This window comes from Quercus robur, chromosome 9 (genome assembly GCF_932294415.1).
Source record: "Quercus robur chromosome 9, dhQueRobu3.1, whole genome shotgun sequence".
Taxonomy (NCBI): domain Eukaryota; kingdom Viridiplantae; phylum Streptophyta; class Magnoliopsida; order Fagales; family Fagaceae; genus Quercus; species Quercus robur.
In genome coordinates, this window is record NC_065542.1 from 54979888 (window position 1) to 55004308 (window position 24421).

Here is a 24421-nt window from a genome sequence, read left to right on the forward strand (position 1 = left end):
TTTTTTTTTTTTTTTGAGAAACAAAAAAAAAACTTCTGTAGCTATTTTCACATGGACTCCCATTTCTGCGGACTTTCATACACAAAGGAAAATACTCGGAAGCTATCCCAAAAAATAAAAAAACACCTGGAAGAGGAAGACAAGGGCCACTTTCACAATTGCTCTCACTCCAATATATCACAATTTAGGAGATTCTAGCCTTTTGCCCCTATTTTGTAAAAAATTTGGCAATATGTCCATGTTTTCAAACTATTTAGGTCCATGTCCCTATTTTGAAACTCGATTTTCTCTAAATCGAGTTCAGCCTTATAGTGACGTTTTAAGGAATCCTATAACGACGTTTTAAGGACCTATAACGACATTTTAAAACGCGATTTTCTCTAAATCGAATTCCATGCAAGTTTTTTTTTTTTTTTTTGCCTATAGCATCATTTTAAGGACCTATAACGACGCTAAACTCAATTTTGAGTAAATCGAGTTTCAAAACAGGAGTATGGACTTATATAGTTTCAAAACAGGAGCATATTATCAATTTTTTTACAAAATAGGGGCAAAATGCTAGAATTTCCTCACAATTTATCAAAATGGTCTACCGTGAGCCAAGAAAAAAAGGGTGATAAGTTTATGTAAAAAATGGGGAACAAGTTTCTACCCTATCAACCACTTAAACATATTGCAAAAATGAGTAAAAAATTGAATTTATACTTATATTTATTTGAATAGATTACTTGTTAATGTCAGTCCCTCTCTAGGTTATTTTTGTTAAATAATACTCTTTTTAAAAAAAATAAAGGACAAAGTTTGTTGTTAGCTAATGGCTACAACTCCTACAGAAAAAAATAACATGTTTATATATTTTGAAAATCTTTCTGTTGGAGTGTTAGTTCTTCATGTTTTTAACATGTATATAAAATTTTATATCAATCAAATGTTATTTACTATTTGATTTATAAATTTATTTCTAATGCATAATTTTATATTACAAAAACTTGAAATTTAAACATTTAATTTATGATATAACTATTAATCTTTATTACTTTGAAAATTTTACAAACATAAAGTATATAAGAAGAAAATGTAATCCAACCCCGCATTATTCAAAATTCATATTTAATAAAAGAATAATTAGTGGAGTTAGAGCCCTTCGCAAACTTTGTCCTAAAATAAAAAGGAAATGGATGGCCAGACAAAACTTTAAAGATGAAATGACATATGTACTTCTCTATTAATCAAGTGGCCATCCAATCTGTAACTATAATTTCTTCAATACAATAATGGAGTTATGCTATTATGCCAATAATTGAGGTGATCTTAATAAGATAATACCTCATAGAAAAGAAAACAAACTGGATTATAATAAGGGTTGTCTTTTTTTTTTTTTTTGCTAAATATAATGAGGATTGTGTTAATGAGCATCTTACAATATCTGTTAACAATAGCTTTTACACATCTTTTTTACTTTTTGCAACCTTTCGTCCTTTTTGATAATTTTTTAGTAATTTTTTTGGTAATTTTTTAAATAACTTTTTATCTTTTTTATTAACGCAACGGAAAATCTTTTTTTTTTTTTTGAGAAACCATAACGAAAAATCTTAACAAGCAACACATAATGCTCATCACAGTATACTTGTTAACATTTCCTTTACAATAAATAGAATTTTACCAATTCATTGACTTAGTATTTCTATATCTACCTATGCTTCACTGTTTTTTTTCTTTTTCTGTCTTTCTTTGTCTTCTTCTTCTTTTGTTTTCTTTGACTATCAAACCCAACTTTAGCTACGTTTTTCCCACGTGGGCTCCGTCTTTGCAGACCTCCATATGCAAACGAAAATACCTGGAAGCTATCAAAAACATCAAGGAAAAAAAAAAGGAAAAGAAAAACATGTGAATGTGGAGGGCCATATGCATATGGAATCTAATTTTTTTTTTCTAAAAAAAAAAAAAAAAATTGTATGAACCTCATCCTCACGTGGAAGATGGGTCAAAAGTTCATTTTCTTTGACCCATCAATTAATTTTTTTTTTATTAGAGTCGGTGGGCAAGTGGGCATAAAGTCTTTCTTCATTGTTTTATTATCAACAGTTAGGGGATTCAGTTTCACTAACATCAGTAGAGGTTGCATTTGATTGATTACCCAATTCCAGCTGCAAACCAATTTCTGATTTTTTCACAGGAAAATACCTCCGTCTGTGCAAACCTCCATACGCACAGGAAAATACCTAGAACCTATCCAAAATAAAATAAACAAAAGGAAAACGGAAAATTTTATCCAAAACAAAATGCACTCACTCAATATCATAATTTATTAAAATTGAAAAATAATTTCACTTTGTAACACAGGATACTTAATTGAACAATAATATTTATACTTTTATTATAAAAAGTATTAAAAGTAATACAAATTTAAAAAAAAATTATTAATAAATGTGATAATAATGAATGTGATTAATACTACTTCATCAAGATAATAAATGAATATTTGAAATTTTTTTTGTTATCGATAATTTGTAAGATTATGCTTCACTCTTTTCTCCTTTTTCAGTCACTTTCTTCTTCTTGTGTTTTCTTTGACTATCAAACCCAACTTTAGATGCTTTTTCGCCATGTGGACTTCATCTGTGCATACCTCCATATGCATAGGAAAATACCTAGAAGTTATCCCAAAAAAAAAAAAAAAAAAAGGAAATGGAAAACACTCAACTTTATTTGAGGAACCACATCCTCATCTTTCATTTTTTATAGAGTTTGGAAACTCTAATGCTCTTTCAAGTCGGTTTGTAAGGACTTAGCTTCTTTAATATATGTGTTTGTTTACTTGAAAAATAAAAAATTGCAAACTCAATTTCAAGATTTATTAAAATAATTTATGTGAGTCGTAGAAGAAAAAAAATGATAAGTTCATATAAAAAGTTGTGAATAGAAAGTCTCCACCCTACCATTTATAATCAACTACTTAAACATGTTATAAAATTGAGTATACAATTGAATGTATTCCTGGATTAATATGAATAAATTACTTGTAAATTTTGATCCCTCCATCTTATTGTGCCCATTCAAAATACAAACTATTTCAGGATGATATAAAATAAAAATAAAATGGATTTACATGTGAATTTTGGTCATTCAAATTGTAGCTGTGCAGAAAAGACAATATATTAAATTATATTAAGGAGAATTTAATTATATTCATTGAAGTAGTTTTCCTATATATTTCCAATAATTGTACCCTTAATTTTAGGACAATATGTTGTATCCTAGGCCCTTCCATGTCCAGGTGCTATATATTTGCCTTGTTACTTGTTGATATTGTATCATAACGGTATCCAATGTCCATGACACTAGTAGGAATATATAGCAATACATAATCTAGTGTTTCTATTCAAACATTTCTATCCATGCTCTATGCATCCATTAAGTGCCAATTAAGTTCAAAATGTTGTTATAACACACTAAACTGAGCCACTGTGGTGACATTTGGAAAAAAATATTTAATTAATCTACGTCAGTATTAGTTTTTTCTTATTTACTCTTCCATTTCTTTTACCTGCTTCTCTCTCTCTCTCTCTCTTCATTGTCATGTTGTTTTTCTCATTTCTCCTTTCTCACGTTAATGGTCCAAACAAGTTTTGAAATATCCACATCTGAGTACCGTAGTTGGTTGAGTAGTGAAGTTTCACATTGAATAATAATGACAAGAGTTAGTGATTAATATAACATTATTGGGCCTAAATTCATTGAGTTAAACTTTTAGGTTAAATGATGTCCTAATATATTATGTTATCTTACTGATCAATTGGAGTCTCCCCAACAACAAGCAACTTAAGAACCTATTAAATACATTGAGGAATGTGAAACATGGGGACTCAAAATGCAACATTAATTAGCACTCACACGCACAAAAAGGTTTGATGTGGCCCACAAAAGCTATATTCTTACTCTACTTGAGTGATTGTTTTGAATTTAATAGTTTATAGTTCCATTTTTGTTGTGACATTGTCTCAACATCCAATTGTGAGCTGGAAAGTTAATTGGATTTCCAGTTGAAGAAGGAAAAATTAAATTGATTATTTTTGGGTTGACCTGGTATGGAAGACAAGGTTATTCCTTGAAATGAGATCTTTGCTTGGGAGACAATGCAAGGGGAGAGACAACAAAATTTGGGTGTTGACAAAAATTTTGTAAAGCGCACAAATCAATGAGAATTTGTGAGACTTTGATTAATGTTGAAAAGTGAAGCAAAAAAGAAAGAGAACTTGCAATGTGCATAGTAGTGAAGAAAGAATAAGGTTTTGTGGTAAGCGCAGTCAAGAAGAAAAATAGTGTGTGAGAGAGAGAGAAAAAAAAAAAAAAAAGCGAAATTTTTCTTTAGCCGTGAGACATACATAAGGTTGATAAATTTGGAATTTTATAATTGATTTCACCATTGTAAATCTTATTTGGAGTATTTCTTGTGGTTTTTTCCCTTTAAGGAGAAGTGGGTTTTTCACGTAAATTCTTGTGTTTGTGTGTGATTGATATTTTGTCTTGATAATTCTAGTGATTATATTGAATGATTGATTAAAATTGTTAATTGATTGTCTTAATTTACACCAGATTAGTTTGGGACTCAATTGTTTTTACAAAATAATATACTAAACCTGGAATTAGAAGTCTTTTCTTTTAAAAATTTTCTAAATAGCATAATTTTAGGAAAAAATTGCTAAATAACACCTAACCAAACTTACTTAGTTATGTAGCACTTTTTTGGAATTTGAGTTTAGTAAAGTGAAACCCGAGTTTTTCAAACTCGAGTTCCACGTGAAACCAAGTTTACCAAACTCAAGTTCTAGAAGAAGAAAAAAAAAATGCTAAATAATTAAATAAGTTTGACCTGGTGCCTTTTTTTTTTTTTTTTTTTTCTTTTTCTAAGTATTTCCTAAAATTATGCTATTTGACCAAAAAAGCCTTTTCTTCTTCCACTTCTTCTCTTCTCTTTTTATTTTTTTATTTTTATTTTTAAGCTTTACTTACTTATTTGACATCCACCACCGACCCTTGGCCAATCCCCACCCTCAAATAAAAAGAAGAAAATGGGATGAAGGTGCTAATGTGTGAAGACAATGACAAATGCAACCATCAAACATATTAAAAAAATTATAGTGTTAAGTGTCTGGTCTAGGTCCTTCTTTTTACTCCTCAAGGTTGAGAGACTAAAAGATTGTTGCATTCTTGCATCCACACACACCCAAAAAAAAAATTGGTCTTGCTATTTATTTTGTGTGTGTGTGTGTGTGTGTGTGTGTGTGTGTGTGTGTGTGTGGAATTGTGGATAATTTAGGAATTTTTGATGATATGAAACAAAGCAATACAAAAACACTTGAAAACTTAAGACTTTAGCTATTCCACTACAAGGACATCTACCCTCCTGACGTAAATTCCCTACTCAAGATCAAAGCAGTGTCGAATTTTGACATTATTCCAACCCAGTTCTATAGAGTCTAACACAAAGACACGAGTCTTCCAACTAAACTACAACATCATACTGAATTTGCTGCTAATCAAACCCAATATCCTTTTTTTGCAAACAAACCAATAACAAACCTAGAAACTAGCAAACTTTTAAGCAGAAGTCATGAAGGATGGAATGAGGTATACCACCATTAGAATGGAGAACTTGTTTATGATAGAGTTGCGGCCACTTCATTTAGTTATTTACTGTACCACTTAATGGGCCTTGCTAGCCCATCTTTTGCTTCTCTCTCATGGAATTCAACTTCTCAAGCCTCCAACCATCATGGAGCCTAGCTATGAAGCTATCTGCCTTGATGTTCACATCAGGGTTGGGGCAAAACATGGACCCACCAACACCAATACCAGCACCAACAACAACACCATCATGAAATTCAACCAAATAGCCCTTATGACACTAACACAATAATTCTTATAATTCATAAATTCCTTATGCACAAAGAAACATGAAACTATATTAGCTAATTCACCAAAAAAAAAAAAAAAAAAAGGCTAGCACCAATGCCAAAACTCTATAAACAAAAAAGTGTTTTTATTTGTTGCAATGCGAGGCCGTTGGTAACGTTATTCTAGTAACATTTGTATTTGGGATAATTACAGTAAACCCACCTGGGGTTAGGCCCGATTACACTATGCCTACCCGTGGTTCAAAACTTATCACTTTGCCCACCTGAGGTGCCTTTTGTTAGGGATCTGTTACCCACCTCTCCGTTTGCCGTTAGAAAAACACATTTTTAAAGAAAAACAAACATAACAAAGATCAAAAAGTAGGGTTTTTATTTCTTAAGAACTTCTATAAGAACAAAACACAAAACACAGGAATAGCACAGATCAAATGCTTAATGAAATCCCTTTTAATCAGGAGGATCACGCAGAGGTGGGAATATAGGACAATTCCTTCAATAAAGACTTTATCAAATAGTTCCTAACAATCCAATTACATGCTCCACACTTGGAAAACCCATTGAAATGTGGATTAGGAAGCAATTACAGAACCCAAAAAAGAATTCACAAAAGGATTTATTCACAAAAGAATTCACAAAAGAACCCCAACGTGGAAAACCCAATATTTTCTGGTGTTTGGAAAAGAAGAAGGAAAACACAAATCCAGAAAAACATAAGCCACAACCCAGAAAAATACATCAACGATCGCGATCCCAGATCGCGATCTCGCCGGCGCGATCTCGTGAAGGCGAGATCGCGATCAACGTTGCGATCTCGCGATCAACGTCGCGATCTCGCGACGGTGCGATCTCGCCGGCGCGATCTCGCGAAGGCGAGATCGCGATCAACGTCGCGATCTCGCGACGGCGCGATCTTGCGTTCGCGAGATCGCGCCGTCGATCGCGGACACAAGCCACAACCCAAAAAAAATCATCAACGTCGCGATCTCGCGACAGCGCGATCTCGCGTTCGCGAGATCGCGCCATCGATCGCGATCTCGATCCGGCGCGATCTCGCGAAGGCGAGATCGCGGTCGTCGGACTGGTTGCAGAGAATGGATTTGGAATGGAGGACAAGGATCAACAGCAAAATATATTTCTGGTAATTTGTTTTCTAGGATTTGGAATTTTTTTTTTTTTTGGGTTTGGTTTGGTTTGAATAAAAGTTGGAGAGATCTATAAAAAAAAACAAAAATAAAAAAACAAATGCTCAATGAAATCACTTTTAATCAGGAATAGCATTTGATCTGTGTTATTCCTGTGTTTTGTGTTTTGTTCTTATAGAAGTTCTTAAGAAATAAAAACCCTACTTTTTGATCTTTGTTATGTTTGTTTTTCTTTAAAAATGTGTTTTTCTAACGGCAAACGGAGAGGTGGGTAACAGATCCCTAACGGAAGGCACCTCAGGTGGGCAAAGTGATAAGTTTTGAACCACGGGTAGGCACAGTGTAATCGGGCCTAACCCTAGGTGGGTTTACTGTAATTATCCCTTTGTATTTTTTAGAAATACGTGTGAGTGAAAAAATATATAAAAATGCGTGTAATGTTGTTTAAAAATTAAAAACATGTTGTTAAACTCCTCTACCAAACGGCAAGTTTTCAGGAGACAAAGACATAATTGATTGTAAATCTTAATTTGCTTTAATTTTTTTTTTTTTTTTTTTTTTTTTTTTTTTTTTTTTTTTAAGTTAGAGAGATGTTTCAACAAGGAATTGAAAATTGACACCAAAGCATTATACCAAAATTTGCCAATCAATGCAATGACTTCAAGTATGTCTTTGACCTATTCAATTCTATGCCTCTACAATCTCAATTGTAAACAATACACCAAATATAAACACATAAACAAATAGAGTATGAACATTTGTTAAACACTTTAATAGTTAACGAATTTGAAGGGAGAGTGAAATACAGGAGGAAACCCTAAGTTTTGAGAACTAGATAAAAAGGAGTAAATTTATTGAATCTGAAGCAAATTGAAACCAATTTGATGGCAAGGAAAGCCATAACTCTGTTTGGTTGCCAAGAAAAAACAAAAAGGTTTTCTTAGCAACCAAATAAGAAAAAGCAAAGTAATTGTGGAGAGAGAGAACTGATCTGTGCCTAATCAAAGGAGCTGAAACCACCGCATATTAAAGTAGAAAATTAAAGCTTTTATTAACATTTTTTAGTGACCATGGATAAAAATATGTTGAAAAAACTCAAGTTGTTTGTAGTGCAAGTAGCCAATAACACGGGCAAAACTCAAAAAGGATATAATAATACTAATATATAACAATAATATGCAGCATATGCAATTATATTATAAAATCAATTGCCATGATATGCAAATAGAAATGTTTAAAATACATGCAAACAATTAGTACCAAGAAAAGTTATTAATTTGCAATATGCAGCCCTGGATGAATTTGGCAGAATATCTCATCTCTTTTCCAATTGGTGCTACCGCTAAGTTTTTCATCATATGTTCATTTTCCATCTTGTAGTCATATGTTAGGCATCTCTGTTGTGTAAGTGTATTTGGGTACAAGTATGTGTGTGTGTTAGTGCAGGGGTATACATGTACTGATGCAAGTGAGTGCATGTACTGATGATGAGATGTGCATGTATTGCTGCAAGACTGTGCGTATGAGTGTGCATTGCATACCTAAGGGTAGTTAGTTAGTTACTGTCTGTTGGTTATAGTTGGTTAGTTAGTTCGGGACTTGATGTATAAGATGAAGAGGAGTAGTTATAGATGGATTCATTGAATAATATCTTCAGATTGGATATCTCTCTCTCTCTCTCTCTCTCTCTCTCTCTCCATCGCTGAAGCTTCACAAGCCTCTCTCTTCTCTCTCATTCACACGGTCTCATCTCTGGGTGTTTCATTTCAATTGTGTTTCTCATCTCTAGGTGCAATTCTAAATATCAAGTTTGCAATTGTGTTTGTGTTTCTTTTCTCTCTCTGGGTTTTTTTCTCTCTCTCATAGTGTGGTTGGTTAAGATTGGCGTGGGTGTGCTTAGTCCGATCTCCACCGATCAGCGTGGGTGTGGTTTGATGAGTATGTTTGCTTGGTCCGACGTGGGTGTGCTTAGTCCAATCTCCACCGATCTGCTGTGTTTCGGTGGTGGATGGCTGCAGCGGCAGTGGGTTTGAGTGTGTGTGTGGGGTTGGGTTTGTGACTGATGTGATGGTAGTGGTGGGGGGTTGCGGTGGTGGTGGGTGTTGATGATGGTAGTGGTGGGGGGTTGCCGTGGGTGATTGATGATGGTGGAGTTAGGGGTTGCCATGGCAATGGTTTGCTAATGTGGGTTCGTGGTGGTGGTAGTGGCGGTGGTGGGCAAAGGGCAGTGGGCATGGTGGTGGCTAGGTGGTTCCGGGTTTGTTTGGTTATTTTTTAATGGGTTTGTGGTTGGTTTTTGGTTGGTTTATGGCTGGATATTTGCTGGGTTTGTGGTGGGTTTGGTGTCATGGTGGTTGCTGTGTGGTGGTGATTGGGTTGCTGTGTGGAGGTGGTGTGGTTGAGAGGGTGGTTGCTGTGTAGATGGGTGTATTGGGTTTTCTCTGTGGTACTTGATCACTGGTTGAGAGAGAGGAAGGGAGACAGAAATTAGAGAGAGAATGAAATATATTTTATTATATAATTTATATTAATTTAATGTGTTATATTGTAAAATAAAAATTGGAATGTTGGGAGTATTTTAAAATGATATGGTATAATTGATAAAGTAGTTTTTGAGATGATAAAATAGAATAGGATAGAAAAATGAGATGCGAATGCTCTTAGAAGAAGAAAAAGAAGAAGATGATGATAATGATGATGATGATGATGATGGAAGAAGAGCCATAAAGAAAATGGATGAGCTTGAACAGTGAGCTTAGAGATTCATAAAATTGCAAGTTTGACTGAAAACCCTAAAAATAAATTTAAAAAAAGAAAAAAAAAAAAAAAAAAAAAAAGCCTCTTGGTTGACGCATATGGAAGTAGGTGTTTGTAACTTGTAATAAGAGTGAGAAGATGGGTCAACAATTCATTTTCTATGACTCATCAATTAATTGTTTTTTTTTTTTTTTTTTTTTTTGTCAGAGTCAGCGGCCAAAGTGGCCCTCCCACTATAAATTGTCGGGATGAGCAAGAATGTCTTTTTCAATGCTTTTTCTCTTCCCCAGGCCTTTCCACGCGATTTTTTAATCTTTTTTTTTTAAATCAAAAAATAAAAGGAAAATAGAAGGGCCACTTGTACAAGGAATCGAATATAAATTAAACTTCCACAATTTCACAATTTATTAAAATAGTCTACCGAAAAAGTGATAATTTGATGTAAAAAATGTGAACAAGTTTTTGTCCTACCTAGTCCCATGGAAGTATGTTGTAAAATTGAGTATAAATATAAAATTAAACACTGGTCTCTCTATAAGTCATTTTTTATAAATAATACTTTTGAAAAAAAAATTACCAAATAGATTCTTATGAAACTTCTCTAGGAAAAAGCCTTGTTTGTAACTTGACTTTCCAAAAGTTGATTTCTATGCAAGTTTTAAAAGGATCTATTTGGTAAAATAATCTTTTTTTAATAAAAAAAACTTTATTATGCAATTTTAGCCCCTCTATATCTTATTATGGCCGTTCAAAATACATTTTATTTCAAGATGCTATAAAATAAAGGAAAAGTTGCTCCTCAAAAAAAAAAAAAAAAAAATAAAGTAAAAGTTTGTTTATAGTCAATGTCTATAACTCCCACTAGAAAACAATTAATATAGCTATATATTTTAAAAATTCATATTGTTAGATTGCATGTTTTTTAAGTTTTTAACACTCATGTCAATTATATATTATTTATTATTTTATTTGGAAAATAATTTTTTTGATACAAAATAGAAATTCTAGACTACTCTAATCTAAGTGTATATGTGTGTGAAGCTCACTTCTGAAAAACTTGAGCCTCAGCCCTTGCCTCCACACCCCACAAGCCCCTTGCCTCCACACCCCCCAAGCCTCTTGCCCCACATCCCATAAACACTTATACTTGTGGAGTGACGACCGCACCAAGGGTGTGCGGTGGTAATAATATATATGTTTTTTAATGTTAAAAGTACAACCATTTTTTTTAAATTTATAAATGCATATTGTAATGAATGTGATTGGTACTAGTTCAACAAAATAATAAATAAGTATTCAGTTTTTTTTTTTTTGGTGATTGGTAATTTGTAAGATTATACTCTACTCTTTTTGTTTTTCCCCCTCTTTCTTTGCCACTTTCTTCTTCTGTTTTCTTTGACTATTGTCGGGGATGTTTTTGCAACATGGGCCGAAAATGCGAGAATGACCCAAATCTCCCCTTGGGTTCTTTAGAAGTGTTTATTTGTGGAGAATCAAGCCCAAAATTCCAAATGTATAATGAACAAAAGGCTAATGGTGCTTTGACAAGAGAAAATCAAAATGCTAATAATGAAAGTGCAGAAAAAGCATAAAAACATAACAGGTTTGAAACTTCGACCCACAGTCACACAGAAGAAGAAATTGAGGAAGGTCATGAGGAAGAGAAGGAAGGTTTCCTTGTACCCATATTTCCACCCTTAAGGTTCAGAATTGTGAGAATGTCTCTTGGCTAAGTGGGTTTTTGCTCTCAAGTTTCAGTTCTATAGGGAAAACGTGGTTTACAGGTCTGAAACTTCGACCCACAGTCACACAGAAGAGGAAATTGAGGGAGGTCGTGAGGAAGAGGGGGAAGGTTCCCCTGTACCCATATTTCCATCCCCAAGCTTCGGAATTGTGAGATTGTTGACTGGCTGAATGGGCTTTTGCTCTAAAGTTTCAAATCTTTAGGTAGAACGTGACCCCCCTTTTTATGAGCTGAAGAGAGAGTTTTATATAGAGTTTGGAGTATTGCTCTTGACTGGTTTTTGAGTAGTGGAAGAGGCTTTTATCCCCTATGATACCCATTTGGTGTTTTGGCTTGAGTTGCTTTTGTTTAGGGAAGAGTTTGGTAAGATTTTTACATAATTTTGGAAATAAAGGAGGTTTGCTCTAATTGATTGCCTTTGGTCAGACATTTTAGACCATTGGGAGGCTCACCTAAGTGAAGTCTACTAGATGGAGTTGGCCAATGGGAGCCAAATATGTTTTAAAGGTAAAAGTGGGTTAGATCAGAAACTTTAGGCCACAGTCACTCAAAGCATAAAAACTATTTTGGGGTGGAAATTTTGGATACAAGACCTATTCCATGAGCCTGAGGTGCTACCAGTGTTCCTTGCCCACTTGGTAGTACACATGGGCTGGGCTTATGCAAAAGGTCCGAAAGGAACCGACCCATACCCTCCAAACCACACTTCCTCAATTTCCTCCAATAAGTCGCATGGGCTTGGGCCATACTTAAAATAATAAAATAAAATATAATACATGAATTGAGCTCACAAGGAAGTTGGGCTTGTAGAAAATGTGTCGCGAAAATGGGTATCAACAACTATCAAACCCAACTTTTGCTACTTTTTTTTTTTTTTCACGTGGACTCCATCTGTGTAGACCATATGCATAGGAAAATACCTAGAAGCTATCCAAAAACCCCACACAAAAAAATGAAAACACCGGGAATAAAAAAAAGAAAAGAAAAGGAAAACAAGGGTGCACAGTAGTAGTAATATATTTTTTTTAAATGTTAAAAGTACAACCATTTTTTTAAAATTTATAAACGTATGTTGTAGTGAATGTGATTGGTACTAGTTCAACAAGATAATAAATAAGTATTCGATTTTTTTTTTGGTGATCGGTAATTTGTAAGATTATGCCTTTTTGTTGTTTCCCCCCTTTTTCTTTGTCACTTTCTTCTTCTGTTTTTTTTTTTTACTATCAATCCCAACTTTTGCTACTTTTTTTTTTTCACGTGGGCTCCATTTGTGTAGACCATATGTATAGGAAAATACCTAGAAGCTTTCCAAAGACCCCAAAAAAAAAAAAAAAAAAAAAGGAAAGGAAAACACTGGGAATAAAAGAAGAAAAGAAAAGGAAAACAGGGATGCGGTGGTAATAATAATTTTTTTAAATGTTAAAAGTACAATCATTTAAAAAAAAAAATTATAAACGTATGTTGTAGTGAATGTGATTGGTACCAGTTCAACAAGATAATAAATAAGTAGTCAATTTTTTTTTTTTTTTGGATTGGTAATGTGTAAGATTATGCTCTACTCTTTTTGTTTTTTCCCCCTTTTTCTTTGTCACTTTCTTATTCTGTTTTCTTTGACTATCAAACCCAACTTTTGCTACTTTTTTTCACGTAGGCTCCATCTGTGTACACCATATGCATAGGAAAATACCTAGAAGCTATCCAAAAACCCCCACCAAAAAAAAAAAAAGAAAGAAAAGGAAAACACCGGGAAATGGAGGGCCACTTGCACACTCAATTTTGTATGAGGAGCCTCATCCTCATCTTTTCTTTTTTCTTTTTTCTTTTTTCTTTTTGTAAGGGAAATGTTAACGCCCAGTCTATTAAGGATGATTTATTGTGGGATCTATCTAATAAAAAATTGGTATAAATTGATGAAATGACTGAAAATAGTACTGAAGTGGTAAGTGAAACTCAAAAAATTATCTTTATTGGCTCAACAGCTTATAGAATTGGTAAAAAAATCTAACAAAAAATTGACTTTATTGACATAAAGTTATTTTTTATGGTGCCTGTTAACGCTACCTTTTTTATAAAGTTTGATACTCTTTCGAGTCGGTTTGTAAGGATTTCGTCTCTTTAATATATGCGTTTGTTTGGCCAAAAAAAAATTTGGAACACTCAATTTTACAAAGAAGTGATGAATTTTTGTAAAAAGTTCACTTCTTTTAAAAAGTTGTAAACAGAATGTCTCTAACATTCCATTTATAGTCAACCACTTAATCATTTTATAAAATTGAGTATACAATTGAAATTGAAAGTATTCTTGGATTTATTTGAGTGAATTATTTGTGAATAGTGATCCCTTTATTATTGTGCCCATTCAAAATACAAATTATTTTAGGATGTTATAAAATAAAAATAAAATGCATTACTTGAGAATTTCAGTCATCCACATTATCGCTATAATTTCTTCGATACAAGATTTTACAATTGAATACAGGTTATTTGCTTAGCCTTTACAATGAAGGCTCTCTAATTATAAAATTACACATGACTAGTTCTCAAGATGATGGTGATGGCAATTGAGAGTAGATGCAGTTATGCTACAGTGCCAATATGTGAGTTGATCTTAATATGATAAGTAGCCTGTAGATAAGATAACATATTGAATTATATTAAGGAGAATTTAATTATATTCATTGAAGTGGTTTTCCTTTATATTTCCAATAATTTTCCCTTAATTTAATTAATTTAAGGAGAATATCATAAGAACAAAAATGTCAGATATATATGTTGTATTCTCCTAGGCCCTTGCCATGTCTAGGTCCTATATTTTAAAGATTTGCCTAGTTACTTCTTGATATCAAATCATATTGGTATCTAATGTCCATGACACTATGGTAAGAATACATAGGTTGACTCAATAAAATCAGTGTCTTCTAATGTGGTTAGGGACTCACGTGTTATAAGAAAATTATTGGGTGCTTCCAAAACACGATGACATTATGCCCATTCTTCTCACATTCATGGTAGATCTTATTATAGAAACAGCAATGACAATGAATTAACAATCATTATAGAACAAATAAGAAAGATTAAAAATTTTGCTGCCAAAAGCAATTATGTTTTGCTTCTACTGAATTTTTTTGATAGGTACCTCCACTAAAATTTAGAACTTTAGTTTTTCTACATCTAAATAAGGTTAAATGGAAGACCAATTTGTGTGCAGACACAATACAGAATACAACAAAGGACGAAATTCCACAATTTTCAATCTTCCAAACAACACCTTAAACACTGTACTTAGTTTAAATTTAATTAAATTAACACTATATGTTTTCTACAAATTCACCTGAATAAAACCAAAATACAAAAACTTTATAAAACTCTAGCTACACTTCCTGCATTTCTCTATACATTTCAACTCTGGAATTCGTTGTTTTGTCACTGGATCCTGAAATGCAAGCAACTTTAAAAGTCAACATTTCAATGTAAAAAAACATGAGAATGCAGTTCAATGTAGAGCAATATACAAGCAAGAAACTCAAAGAAGTTAACTAATTATATTACAACAGCTTATTATTATAATTTAGTGAAAGCAATTGTTAAACCTGAAAGAAAAATGTCAAAAACACAAAAAATACTCATCTCTGTACAGTTAACTGGATATTGTATAGCTTCAGTATGTAAGCATCTAAAATTGGAGCTTAGTTCATGAAGTAACTGCAACAATCATCAACTATCCATCAAATTTTAATTATTTCACAATCCTACAGCGTTAATTAGTGATGCAAGCAGCTGTAAAAGCATTTGGATTTGCTAGATATTGCTAATTGCAACAAGAAGAGGTGGTAAATGTGATCAAGACATAACTTGATACCTGCAAATATCATCATCTGTGACACTTGGAAGTATTCTAGCAACAAAAACTCAAGAACAACACTTGGAAGTACCATTTCTTCCTTTGGAAAACAGTGAGTTAATGTTCTGTGGACAAGTAAATAAGAGACAGCTCTTTCTCATGAAAATATAATAAATTTCAATTTCAAAAGATTATCCCACGAAACTACAAAATCATCTTGGGAAAATAATGGCAAGGCAAAAGCCAACTACATATCCCATGGAGTGAATAAGTATTAGTATATTAACTATATCATCATCCAAGCCAAACAGCTAGGGCTGTATAATACAATATAAAATCAAAAAATGCAAACAAAATATCTCTTTACCATAAAATCCATTAAAAGATATGGGTAAAAGCTATCTTGATAATTTTATTAGTATTTTTAGCAATAAACAACCAATGAATTATGTTTTAATTACCCATTCTATCATGCCATAAGGAAACATATCAATGTAGATGATAATCACTTGGGACAGGATTCAGCATAGAAACATACTGAGCTTATACACTTGAGCTTATACAATATTTTCAATCTATTGTAAAAAGCAGGTTGGCTTTCTGGCCAAGAGCAGTGCACTTACTGCTGAAATTTTATATGGACTTCATAGGTCTTGGTACTATTTTTATTTGTTTATGCTGTTTTCTTCTCCTTTTAAGTTATACTTTCCTTTGTTTCTTATTGTATCCAAAATGGAGGTCCACTCAAGATTATATTTTCTTTAGCATTGTATCTTTTATACTCTCTTTTGAATAAATTCTGTGTCATATACATATATATTGCAACATTAAAATATAAATAGAGAAAGTTCTCTAGCAAGAAGTAACTTGTTCGTCATTATAACAAATTGGTCATTATTGATACCTATGAGCCAGCATCAAGAGAATGGAGAGAGAAACTCAAGCTTCTCACAATATATCTGCATAGTGGAAGTGAAGACAAATAGGCAATACTTCATCCACGTAGATATAACTCTAGAAATTAAATTACAAAAACCAAGGAACGTGATTTACAATTATTTGAAGTATAACCAATTAATTTTCAATTTCAAAGCAGCTATAGCTTTTGTCTACCAGCTGCCTAAGAGTTTTTTTTCCTCTCTTTTTTCTTTCTGTAGCTAATAAACATAAGTTACACATAAAAAAAAGCAAACTTGGGAACAAAACAACAGACCAATCAAGTTTAAACACATGTATTGATTTAGAGTAATGCAAAGATAATTTAGTACAAAACCAAGGTCATAGGTTCTTTACTCTTACGCAAATCAAATGGTTGGCTATTTCAGACTGTAATTGCGCTATGAGCAGATGATTATGGCAAGCTTTGTTGCATATGGTATACAGGTGAAATGTATTTTGAATTTTAACATCAATTTGTATTATATACATATTTTCATCTAATAACACAAGTACTATCAAGAATTGGCTACCAAATAAATCTTAATTAAATTATATAAATCTTCTTAATATTATATATAATCATAGTGTTACTCATAAAAATCTCTCTTAGTTAGAGACATTTCTAGATTTCTGCTTCCAACACCTTATGTTAGTTGGATCAATACTGGGTAATGGCCAATACACAAAAAAAAAAAAAAAATATATATATATATATATATATATATATATAGAAAAGAGATTTATATGCATAAGAAACCACATACTCATATCACAAACCCCAACATACAAGCAACCAACAAATAAGAGCAAACTAATTTTACTGCATAATTATTTTATTTAAAAACAAAACACAAAAAGGGGCACAACTCTAGTATATTAAAAAAGTAATTTTACAAAGGATGAGCCAAGAAAAGAATTTTGCTGCATTCAAAACAAAAATAACTGCAAAGAGACCCAAAAAGTGGGGGGCAGATGGGAGAAATTTTTAAGGATATTGATGCTTACTTCCATTTTATGGAATTAATGAATGACAATTGACTAGCGACAAACAATTTTAAAATATACACCAACTCATTGGAATTGATAGACAAAGAATTCTCTCTACATGTACACATCAATTTTAATAGAACTCAAAGAAATATGCAATATTTTTTTGGATCCAAAAGGACGAAACTTAAACAAATATAATTAATCACATTTTGCTGACTGAGGCAAGACAGATAAAAGATCCATCATTTGACATGTCCAATCATCCAAATATAAACAGTCTATATGCTGTCTTTTTTTTCTTTATAAAATTTAATCACAAAACAATGGGAACTTAAAGCTGTAAAGCTAAAGATTTGGAACGCAATATAGGAGGTACCACCTCAAGATGGTAATCAATTTGAAGAAAAGAACTCTTTTAAGCAAGGAACAAAACTTGCCTTTGAGTAGCAACTTGAACCTCAAGTATCCTTTCATAAGTATCCTTTCATTATGGGTATCTTCAGCTACAAGAATTTTTTGACAGCATGAATATCAGATAATATAACTGGAAATAATGCACAACCTACACTGATTAAATTTAATTGTCTAGCAGCTCAATACCTAAGGATCTTCTGAAGTGCTAAATGGGACAAAGCCAAATCCATGAGAACATCTTGTTTGGCAATTTTGCTACCATAGCAGAAACCAATTAGTCACCAAGCTGCAGAAACCCAACATCTAATATACAGAAAATCTGGAAAATCTGATTCATGAAAGAAACTAGAAACTAACGGTCAAACAATAATTGCTCATCAAACCAATGCCTGTAAAATATTAGTTTCCAACTCACTGAAGTAGGTAGGAACTTAGGTAATCATCAGCCTATAATTCTCATTTGTATGGAATAATTTTACCAAAACTAAGTAAATTTAAGTTCTTGCACGAACAGAGGACAAACATTGAACATAGAAACCAAAAAGTACAGTATCCGTAAGCAAAAAATTTATAATAAAAAAAAATCATGTACAGGAATTGTTCACAGTACCTTCATCACCAATATTACATTTTCCAATTCATCAAACTCACTCATGTACTGCCTAAATCCTTCCTAGAACCTGTATAAAACCACATCAAGAAAAGGATATATTATTAACAAGAAGAGCATGTCCTACAGTTTGAAGATACACATACTACCAATTTTTGGATTTCACTCGTCATAACATCTAGGCTCAGAAATAACGAAGGAAAATGGCACATAAAAAGAAATTCAAGTATATGCCAATGAATAGTGTGTGTATATATATATATGCATCTACCAAGATCAGTGAAAGGAGGCAAGATGGTGACAAACAAAAAATTCAGAGAAGAAAGTTTATTAGCCTTCTGGATTTGCCAAAGCTACCATTTTTCACTGGTATTTCTCATAATCAGAGTCATCTTGTGTGCTTAAAATCCCAATCAAATTTCCCAAACTTGGCATGAATCTTTCAATAATATTAGGAAGTTATACCGTCTTTGGGTAAGGTAGGTTATTAGAGCTACCTTCTTCACTAGCCTATTTAGATTTCTGCGTAATAAGTAAGAATATTCCATTATCTGATCTCCAAGTGAAGCCAAGGAATCCTGTGCAATAGGGCTGTTGTGTTTCGTGCTACATTTGTTATGTCTATTGTGGATGCTGGTGTGATTGTATTTGATGTCCTAGTAAGAGTCAAGATATAATTAGGACAAGCTAGGATTTGTGACGAGAATTTTGTTCTTCTTTGAATTTGTCTATATCATGTCTAGTTCTTCTATTGTTGATACAAGTATGTTGTGTGTGGCTTTGTGCTGCATCTTTTCTTAATAACTTATTATTTTCATCCAAACAAAGGATAAATAGGTACAATATCATATAAGCATGCAACTTTTGGAAAATTGATTGACAAGAAACTTAAATAGAGGAAATACTTAAATTTGGTATAAATTTCCGCTAACTGTTAAAGTATTCATCCTCAGAAATTTTGAAAAAAGGAAAAAAAAAAAAAAAAAAAAAAAGAGGCAATGCTAATATGAGTTGAAGATACTGATGGGAAAGTCAAATCACAAAGATTAGAGGAAATAAATGAGCTATTTTAAATAAATCTTTGACAGAGGACTAGAGGGTGGATGACACATCAGTACCTTAGAAATAAAGAGCTCAAAACTAATGAAGGTAGCAATGCAAGTGGAGGGAGGTTATTCTACAACTCATTTTCCCTTGTCTTTAAGCATACAATCGACGGTATTCTCTTTCAGGTTGAAATATCTCATCACAGTTTCTAGTTCTATTGGGTCTTGCTTCACCATTACAATTTTGCTTATTTCTTTCTCATTTATCAAAAATCAATTGACAAATGAGACCCCAATTATCTGATAAAAAGGCCATGTAGTTATAAAGCCCACACTTCTGCCCTGTCAAGCTTGGGCAACAGCTAGCAATTGAAGCTTCAATGCAACTGTATTGATTCAACCAATCTAGAAGTGATCCACATATTATATAGGAGAGCCAGGTCAATTCACCTGGATGGAACAACATGACATTGGTTTCTAAATGACAAATAAGACGAGAAGAAGTTCTAATTCCAAATTTTCAAGGATGGTAGCTGGATGCTCATAGACTGAAAAAGAGTGCATATATAAAGGTCGTAGTTAGCGCACAAAGCTTCCACTTTTTGTGGAGTCTAGAAGAAGTCATAGTAGGCAGCCTTAACACAACTAATGACATTCAATTGATAGCAAAGAATCCATCTAGTGCAAATTTTAAAGAAAAAAATCAATATTATCGCTTTATTTTACAAACTCAACATAGCTAACCTGTCATACAAACACACATATCAAGAGTTCACAACACTTCATTTCTAGGATCAAATTTTCAATGAAAACAAAAAATAATGGAATTAGTTGAGTCTCTTATCTTGATACCCAGAAAAACAAGAAGGCCTGCATCAAAAGGTGCCTAATTTAACTTTTACAGGCCCAATTTCAGGGAAAACTCAGCACAAACTCCAAATACATAAAAGCATAATTTCCATGGATTTCTAATCAAGAAAACAGCACAAAATCAGCAAAATTCGTCACTACCTCAGAGATCATCAACAATATAATAGAAAAAATAATTGGTCAGGTTTCAAATTTCAGAAAATTTCAAAGTCCAAGTGTATATGTTGTACTACAAGACCAATCATATAAGGGCTACAATCCCACACACATATCTGGGAGAAAAATCCTTTCCAAGTTTTTCAACATATAAGGTGAATTTCAGTGCTAGAATAACAACCAAATTACCTTAGACATATGAGACCAAGTTGCATAGGTTTAATTATTAATTAATTGACTCTTTACTTCTTTTTTGATAGGTAATTAATTGACTCTTTACTTTACATACACACATAAAAATATAAGATAGGTTCAAGTTACACTTTTTTACCTACTGTAACTCTACAAGAGTTTAACATTTTTTAAAACATAGATTTTCAGGAAATCTAATGGTGAAAAAAGAAACACTACTAGTCATGTCATTAAACGAGCTCCTTGCCAGCAATATTTTTTATTTCCAAAATTTAATACATTCTCTCTCTAATACTGAAAGTTATCACCTTCTCTCTCTAAGCTCACCTCCTCCACCTCCTCCTCCCTCTCCACTACTTTTGTTGAGTGCCGACAACTTGGTTGTGCTAGCCATAAAACCAGTTGTCTCTAGCATAAAGTAAACCTATGGCCTTCAATTTCGATGCCACCAGGGCAGGGAAGATCAAAAAGTGTAGGGAAGCTAAGTATCTATAAATGTATGAGATAGTTAGGGTTTATAAATGGGTTTTCAAGGCACTGGGTTTAGATTGGTTAACTATCCATGCATTTGGATGTCATTATTGTATCAAAATTGGGCTTTTGAGTGTTGGAGGTGTAAATGATGAGAATGTAAAGAGAATAACACAATATTTACATGGAAAACCCTTTTGCATGAACAAGAAGAGTGAAAAACCACAGGTGATGCAGGGAATCCTCTACCTCTAGCAACTAGTATTATCGATATTGGAAAAGGATAAACAATGAACAGTATCTCACAATGATGAATTGTGTTCTTTATGGAGGTTAATCCCCCTCTCCTCTATAAGCCAAAGGAGGAGGTGGACCCCTTACAAATGTTGAATCCTTATTGGCTGTGAATACAATACAAAAGGTATGCACAATCAGCCATCAAGCAATAGTTCCACACAAACTTCTTAATGTTGCCCAGAATTTTAATGAGCACGTCTAGAAGCCACTTGAGTATATGTCATTCCTCACTTATCCTTTAGTCCATGACTACAAGAAGAAAAGGGAATTGTATCCTTTGCATGAGCTCAGAAATATGGCATTCTTCCCCAAAACAGTGAAGAAAATACACCAAATCTGATCTGAAGAGTTCACAACCTCTACTAGCCACTAAATTCAATTATATCATACATATATGTGTTTGTATGTATGTAGCCACAAGTGATGTACTAAAATGAATTACCAGATACAGTTGGAAAAGGATTGCTCTTCAAATCATTTCTGTAATAGTCAATATTATCAACTAGATACTAGGATATGTGAGCAGCATCCAGAAAAAATAAACATATGAAATTCCCTAAGTTGTGTCTATACTTTCGATTTGGCTTTTGTTAGAGAATCCATGTTGTGAATGTCAAACCAAATAATATCCTCAAAAATTTTTAATTTTCATGCAGTAGAAGTAAAAGCCACCATATTATGAGATGAAAAAAATGTATTGCCTTTGACACTAGAAAGCAAGAGAAAAAAAATAATTAAGAGTTCAAAAGGATTAATTACCGAAGCTGTTAGTGGCAAATCAGTCTTGTTGATGCTAAGCATATGGGAAGACGTTTGGATTAAAAAAAAACCCCCACGTCCTTTTCTTTGGCATTCCAATCATAAGTAAATCCTTTCAACAATCTGCATCTATCATGAGCAATAAAGAAAGTGTATCATTTTCCACAAAAGCTCTTTGAACTTAGCTGATGCATATAGTATAAAGGGGAAATTGATAAAGTGGCAGATGTATATCAACACCCAAATTCTGCCAGCAACCCAGCTGGATATGGATATGTTGGATGGGACCATCTCAAAGCACTGTACTAGTTACCAAGCTGTATCTATACACACCTTAAAGGTAGTAGTATGCAATTGCGATGTTAGCTTGCTTGTCTCTTCCATTACCCATTATAATATTAGCAACTTGCTTTCCTAAAGAGATGTCAGATCCTACCCTGATATTTCAACACCCCAGCTGTGAAAAATCCAGCAAAGAGAAAGGAAATCTTTGCACATTGGCTTCACCAGTAGTCACCACATGAGCAGATCCCATTCTTGAAGTGATGAAATCGCTTCACATCCCTCACAACAATCTCTCTGTTCACAATTTTCGTAATGAACTTGGTTGCTTCATGGCAATCCCCACACACCCTAAGGTTCTTTATGATCAGTAATCTGGTTCCAGGCCCTGTGTTTAAGAGACCAAAAGCAATAGCAAGCCTCTCACTGTGATTACATAACATTTTTTCTTTGACTTCCTCATCAAGGGAATGCAACACAAATTCAGTCTTTGGGACATATCCAATAGCCCTCATTTCGTGATCCAACTTATCCAAAAGTTGCATCATATTCTCATATTGATGATGGGTCTTATCTTCCATAAGAAAAGCATGAAGTTTTCCTTTCACTTCCACTACACTATACCCTGGCACTTTCTTCATCCCCGTCTTTTTCATGATTTTTCTAACACTAGCTACATCATCCCACTTCCTCGCCTTTGCATAGTAGTTTGAGACCAAAGAATAAATCCCCAAGTCATCCGGATTTAACTCAAGAACCTTCTTTGCAGCCATCTCTCCAATCAACAACTTGCCATTTTTGCAGCAACCTGCCAGGAGAGCAACCCAAACAGCAAGCCCCAATTCAGCATTCATAGAATCAATTAGCTTGCAAGCCTCTTCAACTCGACCTGCACGAGCCAAAAGATCAACCATACAAACATAATGCTTTTCCATTGGAGGGACCTTATATTCACTAACCATACGATTAAACCAGTATTGACCTTCTTCCACAAGACCTGAGTGACTGAAGGCCGAGAGAAGGGAAGAAAAAGTAGCATGATCTGGTTTTAGATTAGTTTTTGTCATCTCTAGGAAGAGAGACAGAGCTTCTTTTCCATGCCCATGAATTCCATAGCTGGTTATCATTGCATTCCAAGAGATTGAGTCTTTGGAGTTTATCTGATCAAAGAGAGTGCGTGCCCAAGAAAGTGCTCCACATTTTGAATACATGTCAATCACTGCAGTACCTAAAACTCTATCAAAATCAAGCCTTCTCACAATATATCCGTGTATAGATTTACCCAATTTCAAAAACCCAACTTGGGTACACGCTAGAAGTGCACTCACAAGAGACACTAAATCTGGTCTGTATCCACAACCCTGCATCTCTACCAATAAATCAAGTGCATTCCCTGCAAAACCATTTTGAGCAAAGCCAGATATCAGTGCACCCCAAGATATGACATTCTTACAAGGCATATTCTTGAAAACATGACAAGCAAGCTTCAAATGTCCATTCTTGGCATACATATCCACGAGGCTAGTTTGAACTACAACATCCATAGGAAGATCTTTCCTAATCAAATACCCATGAACAGAAAGACCCAATTTTAAGTCCCCAAGATTTGCACAAGCCTGTGTCAACCCCACCATCACAACCCCATCTCCTTCCATTCCCTCCTTTTGCATTCGCCTATACATATCAACCGCTTCAATTGGCCGCCCACTCTGCGCAAACCCACTTATCATAGTTGTTCAACAGACAAGATCCCTTCTCCGCATCCTATCAAAGACCATGATTGCTTCATCCATCTTCCCACACTTTGCATACAAATTCAAAACAGAAGATCCAACAAACACATCAAACTCAAACCCACAATCCATCGCTCTACACCAAATTTCCTCCCCTGTTTTCAAATCCAACAACCTCGTGCAAGCCTTGAGGGCCACCGTGAAAGTTGAGCTATCGGGTCTAACACCTTCCAAAATCATTTGACGATATAAATTCAGAA

The 24421-nt window shown here is 33.6% G+C and overlaps 2 protein-coding genes across 15 annotated transcripts in view; both read right to left on the minus strand.

Annotated features, from left to right (window-relative positions):
* Nucleotides 1-24421, minus strand: part of LOC126700110 (disease resistance protein RUN1-like) — an 87478-nt gene that overhangs the window by 43646 nt on the left and 19411 nt on the right. The window lies entirely within an intron of this gene.
* The window catches only part of LOC126700115 (putative pentatricopeptide repeat-containing protein At3g25060, mitochondrial), a 46101-nt gene that overhangs the window by 21069 nt on the left and 611 nt on the right, over nt 1-24421 (minus strand). The window lies entirely within an intron of this gene.